Source organism: Suricata suricatta, chromosome 6 (genome assembly GCF_006229205.1).
Source record: "Suricata suricatta isolate VVHF042 chromosome 6, meerkat_22Aug2017_6uvM2_HiC, whole genome shotgun sequence".
Classification (NCBI taxonomy): Eukaryota; Metazoa; Chordata; class Mammalia; order Carnivora; family Herpestidae; genus Suricata; species Suricata suricatta.
The window spans coordinates 1,659,345-1,667,005 of NC_043705.1; the positions used below are offsets into that span (position 1 = coordinate 1,659,345).

Consider the following 7,661-nt stretch of genomic DNA (forward strand, 5'->3'; position numbering starts at 1 on the left):
ACCGGAGCGGAAGCGCCGTGTGAGGCTGACCGGGACTGCGGTGAGGGCGGGGCCCGAGGCCGGGACGGGGCGTGGCTGGGAGCCGACCGAGGGGGCCCGAGCGGTAGCGCCTTGTGGCGCTGACCGGGCTGCGGGAGGGGCTCGGGCGAAGGCGCTGACTGTCCCGCCACCGCTCTTGGCAAGTGAGTCCGCCTGCGTCCCCAGACTCTGCTGCTGACCTCTTCCGGCTACTCCCCGTCTACCTGTGACCCCATAAGTCCCCGTCCGTCCCCTCCCTTCCCGCTTCATCCCTCTGCATCGCCTTCCGTCCCCGAGGCTTTCAGAGGCTCCTCCTGCTCAGCCCCCCTCCGTCTCCCTGCGTCCCCATACCCTCTGTGGCTCCAGCTCTGGCTCCTCCCCGTCTCCCTCCTTCCCCTTCGTCCCCCTGCCTACCCGCTTTGTAGCTCTCGGTCCCTCTGCGTCCCCTTACGCCCCCTTCCTTCCCGCTCCGTCCCCTTGTATCCCCCTGCCCCTGATTCCCAGACTTTCTGCAGCTCCAGCTCTGTCTCCTCCCCGTCACCGTCACCCTTCTAATCTGTGTCTCCTTCAATCCCACCCAGACCCCCACCGTCCCCCTGCGCACCCAGGCTGTTTGTGGCTCCTGCTTCTCCTCTGGTTCCACACTGTCCCCTTCTGTCCCCCTCCATCCTCCACCATCCCTCTGTCTCTGCAGCTCCTGCCCCTCCTCCAGGTCCACCCTGTCCCCTTCAGTTCCCCTGTGTCCCCTGCATCCCCAGCCTCTCCATAGCTCCTGTACCTTGCTCCTCTAACCCGTTCCGCGAGCTCCTTCGCCACCGCAGTCCTTCTGGGCCCTGATCTCTCTGCAGGGTGATTCTGTCCCCCACGGAACACACAGCCGCACTGTCCCTCCACAGGGCCGTCACCAATACCAGGCTTCTCCCTGTCCCCAGGGCCTCAGGCAGCAGAGGCCTCCACCAGCTGAAAGCCCCAACAAGGGGGCGGGCCAGCACTGCCCAGAGCCTGGGCCTTGGCTTCAGGGAGCTTCTGGATTGGAGCATCCCTAATCTGTGACTGTGCAACCAAGAGCTCTGACTCTGAGTGGCTCAAAGCAGGCAGTTTACCTTCCAGTTGCTGAGGCCAGAAATCCATGAGCCAGTGTAGGTGTGTGGTCCTGGGTAGGGTCTCCCCTGAGGTGGTCCTCAAACCGTCAGCCCGGCTGCATCGCCTGGAACCTGGCCTGGGGCCGGAGGACTTCCTCCCTAGAGGGTGTCCGTGAGTGGCTGGCAGTCAGTGCAGACTGCCTCGGTTCTCCTCGCAGGGCCTGCAGTTCCTGAGGGCCTTCCCAGCAGGCCCAACTTTATAGGGTTACTAGAGAGAAAAACGGAGAGAGACAACGAGCGAAATTAAAGAGAGAGCCAGTGAGCACAGTGTATGAGACAGAAGCTGCAGACCTGTCGCCACCTCATTTTGGAATTCTTGGACGTTTTCTTATTGCTGTCATAGTCCATTAGTCACTCCCCGGAAGGGGATTCCACAAAGCCAGGAAAATAGGAGAGAATGTTGGAGGTCATCTTAGAGGTGCCCACCACTGACCTTGGGGCCGGTCAGCATGGTGTTCGCCCTCCTCCTGGGCCCCACCCCTGCACTGAGGAGGAGGCTCTCCATCAGAGGTTCTGATTGCACACTGATGATCTCTCACGTCCTGGAATGTGTTTCCATGTTGCCTTCCTCCGTGGTAAGCTGTGTGCTCTTGCACCTCCCGTGGGCCTCCCCAGGGCTCAGGCTACCTGGTGTTCAGTCTGACCTGCTTTTCTTCTTAACTGGCTATGGCAGGCTCCAGCGGGTGTGGGCTTTCCTTCACCTGCCTTCACTGTGGTGCCCAGGACAGGCTGGTGGGCAGGGTTGGGTTCGCTGGAAGAACCTAAGAACCGGCACCCAGGGCCACTCAGCTCTAAAACTCTTCAAGCACTAGTCTCAATCCTCTCCTGCTTCCCTCCTTCTCTGGGGATCTCAGGATGCAGGAACAAAGTTCTGTATGGGACGATCTTCTGCTTCCTGAACTTTCCAGAGGGGGAAACGTAACAGGCTGATTTGGGAAAGAGAAGATGTAACTCTGTCTTGAAGGCCCCCATGTGAATGCAGGTCTCTTTGCCGCAGACCCTTGTCATTTCATTGGATGGACCATCTGAGCAGGACACCCACCTTTTCCTAGAAATGTCTTTCCATGTGACTTTATGTTGTCCATTCTTAGCTGTGAAGAGAAGAAATTACATGCCTGACCTTATTCTAAGTTTATGTGCTTTAACTCATTCTGTCTTCACAGTGCCTGGGTCTCGTTGGACACCTGAGCATGTAATGGTATTATCACCATTTTAATGATAGGAAAACTAACACAGTGGAATGTGAGCTGACTTGCCCAAGGTCACATGGCAAGGGCATGCTGGTGACAGGATTTAACCTTGGGAATCTTTCCTTGCTTAGCTTTAAACAAAACCAGTTTATTATTTATTTTGGTGAGAGAGTCCCAGATTTAAAGCCACAGTATGATTCTCTGATTCCCTGTTTGTGTCTGGACAAGAGGGGAGGATGGTCCTACTTTGTGCTACATCTCCATCCCCAGGGGCTGAGCAGCCGTTGGATGCTGAGACACTTCCCCTGTGGACGTGGGTCCACTTACTGCTCTCTGTTGCATTGACACTTCCCTGGATGCACCCCTGAGCTTGGTGAGGGGGTGAAGGACACGGTGGTGGTGGTGTAGGGCATACACGGGCAAAGCTGGATACAAGCCAGACACATGGAGCCATGGTCTGGGTCAGGCTGGGGGAACACTCTGGAATGAGAATACCTATGAGTGGCGGTCCCTTACCCTTGTACTCAGAGCCTTTTTTGGAACTCTCTTGTCCCCTTCCAACAAAAACCTGAGTTCTCGGTTATGCTGGATGTGGAGGTTCACAGAAGATCAACTCCTGGACGAGTCCCAGGATCACTGACTTGGTTGTGAGCATGCTCTGTGTTCTGCTGAGTTCTGAGTTTGCCCTAGAGTGGGATGGGGAAAGCTCAGTGCACTGGGGTCTCCTGGGCCGGGCCTGTCACAAGAACAGGACCTGGCCTAGAGCCCTCTAACCTCTATTCCTGGGGTGTCTAAATCCCATCACAACCTCCATGTGTGCCCATCTCACCTTGACTTCTCTGTTAGGTCAGTGAAACCTGAGTCGTCAAAAGCTTAAAGTTCCAGACTGTATTGTTTCGTCTCCTGTTAGATGCTTGGCATCAGAATGATACACATGCAGGTCTTGGCACAGAGAGTAAATAATTCCCTAGACGCTTTGCCTGGTGCCCTTTGTGTCTGCCAGGTGTGGGACACATTTGTGTAGATGAATGGAGCACAGCATACCATTGCGTATCCTTCACTTACTGGTTGACACGTACACCTTGCCGTCATAAGTCTGACACCCGAAATGCTGATACCAGCCAATCAACACCAGTTTGCAAACCAAGTACGGGATGACCCTGCCCAGCGTCGGTATGGAAGGTGAGCACAACCTACACGTTTCCAGACCATTCCTTTGTCCATGTTGACCCAACTGTGGACTTTGCACATGTATGCTCACCAGAAGAACTATACTGGACCCTCCTGGGGGACATAATTGAGGCCCTATTGCAGCAGGGACAACTCCCTGTCCACTACAACCTGCTCATCTGTTCCCTGCACCTGGGGCTACAGGAGACCCCCCCAGGGTCCTTGACCAGTACTGTGCCCATGTGTCACCACCAGGGAAGGGTGGGATGTGCATAACTCCATGAGAGGATCGGGGTGTCTGGGGGTGGTCGGCGTGCAAGGATTGGTGTGTGGCATCCTCCAGGACATTGAGGCTCAGAGCACCGACCTAGACATTGAGCAGAGAAGGGACTCGGACACAACTGACCCTCCACTCTCCCTTCTCTGCAGATCCTGCTCATGGAATACTTCGATCTCAACTCTGAACAGGGGTTACAGGCCCCTGTGTAAAGGAACAAGGCTGTTATGGAGGGAGCCCAGAGAGCAGATTCAGTCAGAGAGGGTATAGTTGTGCTTGGAAGGGAAACCAGGTCCTATGAGCAGATCTCAGATCTTTCAGAGTCTCCAGAATGGGACCAGCAGTGAGATGCATTTCATCTGGTAACTACATCCTCAACATGCACACATATCTGTATACCTACCCTCCATTGTGATACTGTATTGTCTTCCAGTAGGTAACTTGTTTTCAACTCTTGTTATAATCCACCAAATAGATTCCATCACCTAAACGTGGAATGGAAACCACTGATTTGTGAATTTCCCGTGCAGGATCCTAGATAATTCCTGCCATACCCAATTATCTTGGGCCATGCAGGATGGAATCTGAGACATCAAGAAATTTGGACCCAATATGGACCAGGTTCCACAGTTTCTTCCATTTTATCATACAGGGAGAGGGTGAGGAAAAGTCCACATTTGGAATTATTCCAGGAAAGTATAGTCAGCTTCCATAGCATCAGTGGGCATGAGGCTGCAAAGAAGATGCTCTGGGATGATAGTGTGTGGAGAGCCCACCTCACTACCATCAGCTCTAGAGGATGGAGGTGGTGTCCAGCAGTAGAGAGAGTATCCCGGACACAGATGTAGCATTGCATCGATCTCCATAACCTAAGGTCAGTTAGACACCTTTTCCCGGAATCCCCACCATCATCGCTATTCCCCAGAAGGTTCAGCCAGTGTTCCTGAAGGACTCTCCCATTTCCCAGCTACCCCAGGAATTCCCATTGTCTGATATCCTGCTTACACCCTGACAAGAGGAATGGCAAAACCTGCCATCCTTCTCCAAACCTGGCCCACACCACCGCCATGCACATGGAGGGGAGAGGCACATCGCCTCCACACTGCAGGGCTGAGGGAATTTGAGGCCGCCACAGAGTTTGGGTGCTGAGTTGGGTCCCAGAAGAATGTCAGAGTGGGGCCCTGCTGTGAATGCTCAATGTGGTGGATTAGGCAGTCCCCAAGCTGTCCTACCCTGGAGTCAGACTCCCCCAAAATTTTATGTCTTCACACCAGCCATGTTGGGTTCCCCGCTCCAGAACGCAGAGGGTGACCCTGATCAGGTACCTATTAGTGGTCCTCCTGGCAAGGCACGGCTCCCAGGAGAAGGGTCCCGCCTCCAGTCAGAGGTAGCTCCCTCTGGGATAGTCCAAAACAGGCTCCAGGCCCAGCTTGCCCTTGAAGGAGGGAATGGAGCTGTGTGGGGTTGGGGTTGTCCGAGGAGAAGGCTGGAGAGAAGGGAGAAAACTGAATTGGGAAGGACAGGGTGACCTTGCAGGGTTCTCTTCTCTAGTTCTGCTCAGTGCTGCCCGATCGACTCCCGGATGACGGTTTGGAAAGGCCCTGGTCCCAGCAGGAGGGAACTCGGGCCTCCCTGAATTCTGGTGTCCCTGTTCTGAAAGGGGCTGAGGGCCAGTGTCAGTTTCTAATCCTGGAAATAACTCGAGTTTTCCTAAAAGAGGCAATCCAGTTTCACTTTCTCCCCTCTGGAGGGTGAGGGTGCTGCAACATCCCTTGAGGCCTATGCAGGTTTCTTTGGGTGCATGCAGCCCAGAGGCCCAGGAGAGGGTCACAGCACTCAAGAGACTTGCCCTGTCTCCTAACCCTAGATGCTTTCTCTAGTGTCCGTGATCAGACCAGCAAGAAGTCCACATTCAGCCCTCAGAGGCTGACCCTTCCTATGGATGAAGATACTGCCTGCAAATTCGCAAGCTGGGGCTGCCCAACCTGCCCAGCTCAGGAGCCCCCTCGTTTCCACCCACCGAGATCAGGGTGCAGATGTGATACCCATGATGCAGTTCTCTTCCTCATGCTAGCGGTGAGCCACCTGGTGCCAATGCACATGTCCCCACTAGGGTCCCAGCACTGCTCACTACTGACCTGTCAATGCACATGCCCCTACCAGGGTCCCAGCACTGCTCGCTACTGACTGGGTTTTTCTGGGCAGCTGCTTTACCTCTCAATGACTGGCACATCCTCATTTGCATGTGGAAGCAGAAGGAAAAGCTCCCCAGGATGTCTGTAGTCAAGGAAGAAGCCCCATCATATTGTGTGATTGCAGCAGGATAATAAAGAGGGTCAGTTTGATAAGGTTTAGGCAAGATTGCAAACGTCCATAACAAGGTATGAAATCTGTATGTAGTAAGAGATTGTGATTTGGGCATTGTCCTTGATTACTCCCCTAAGCCAGAATAGGACAGCTAACAGGTTGAGGAGAGGGAAGGAAAACATTATTTGAATGAACCTGTTGCAAAGGATGTAGCCAACAGTGTGGGCTGGGCCTGGTCTTCCTGGATAGGACAACCCGAGGAGAGCTGAGGCTGCCCTCCTGTGCCTGAATCCATGGAGGAGGTGGGAGGCCTGAAAGTCTGGACTCTGGCCTGCCCCGACATGCCAGTGGGGACATCAGTGTAAGCCTCCCATAGCCCCTCCTACCTGCGGGACAGTCACTGAACCAGGCCACCAGCTGCAGTGCAAATGTCCTATGTAAGTGAGTCCTTCCCTACCCTTGTAGTCCCCCTACACCGTGCTCCTCCCTGCACTGCAGGCAGCTGGAGGAAGGAAGAGAAGAGAAGCTGACTCTGTGTACCTGCTGCAGACATCTCACTCAGATGGGAGAGGGACTGGGCAGGGGAAATTTATTTCTGCAAGGGTCTGTGATTGCGTGTGACACTAACTGGACCTCTATTCACTGGAGTGGGACCAGGGTACATGGTATTTCTGAAGGCATTCCGTCCTCAGTGGAATTGATTTGCCTGTCCTCTGACCAGAGGAAACGTAACAATATCCTCAGAAATCATACTTCCTCACCTCTAACATCAACATAGGAGCAGCAGCTCTGACTGTAGACCCAGAGGACTGCATCCTGGGGTGTCAGGCCCCAGCCCGCTGGGCACTGCAGTCAAGACAGACCAGAGGAAGTCGGGCAGGGCACTAGTCACAGAGTGATACATGCTGCAGGGAAGCAGCCCAGCCCTGGGTCACCCACCACAGTGAGCCCCGTCACTGCTAGGGTACCTGAGTCTCAGGGGTATTGTTTTTAAGTTTTAAATTTTTTATGATTATCTTTTGAGAGAGAGGGAGCCAGAAGATCTGAAGCAGGCTTCAGGTTCCCAGCTTTCAGCACAGAGCCAGACATGGGGATTTAGACTCACAAATGGTGAGATCATGACCTGAGCCGAAGTTAAACACTCAACAGACTGAGCCACTCTGGCACCCCATGGGTATTTGTTACCTTCCTACTGAGGGCAGAAACTGGCTGTGTGTGTGTGTGCTCATCCGCATCCACAGCTGCTTGTCAGGTTCACGTGTGAGGCTGAATCTGCCTCCTGCAGTGGTTTACACCTTACACCTGGAATTTCAGTCTCTCTTGTCCCCTCCTCCTCCCTTCTTGAGTTCTCATTCTTTCTCCATGATAGCATGGGTCATCCCTATAGGTCACACACAAAACATGTTCCTGATGTCCCCAAAATGTGGCAAAAGGGAGAGAATGGTGACTGACTACACACAAAAGAATATATGCAGCGACCATCCAAAGAAAATGGAACTAGGGGCGCCTGGGTGGCTCAGTCAGTTGAGCATCCGGCTTTGGCTCAGGTCATGATCT

At 53.9% G+C, this 7,661-nt stretch overlaps 1 long non-coding RNA gene across 3 annotated transcripts; it reads left to right on the forward strand.

The window, feature by feature from the left end:
- Positions 1-3: 3 nt before the first annotated feature.
- On the forward strand, positions 4-4,291 carry LOC115293793. 3 transcript variants are annotated; one of them, XR_003909603.1, is made up of 3 exons: positions 4-40; positions 3,354-3,532; positions 3,950-4,291. It is a non-coding gene; the product is annotated as an uncharacterized LOC115293793 (long non-coding RNA). The 3 variants fall into 3 exon arrangements; XR_003909601.1 differs by lacking the exon at positions 4-40 and adding an exon at positions 93-1,735; XR_003909602.1 differs by lacking the exon at positions 4-40 and adding an exon at positions 93-182.
- Positions 4,292-7,661: the final 3,370 nt, after the last annotated feature.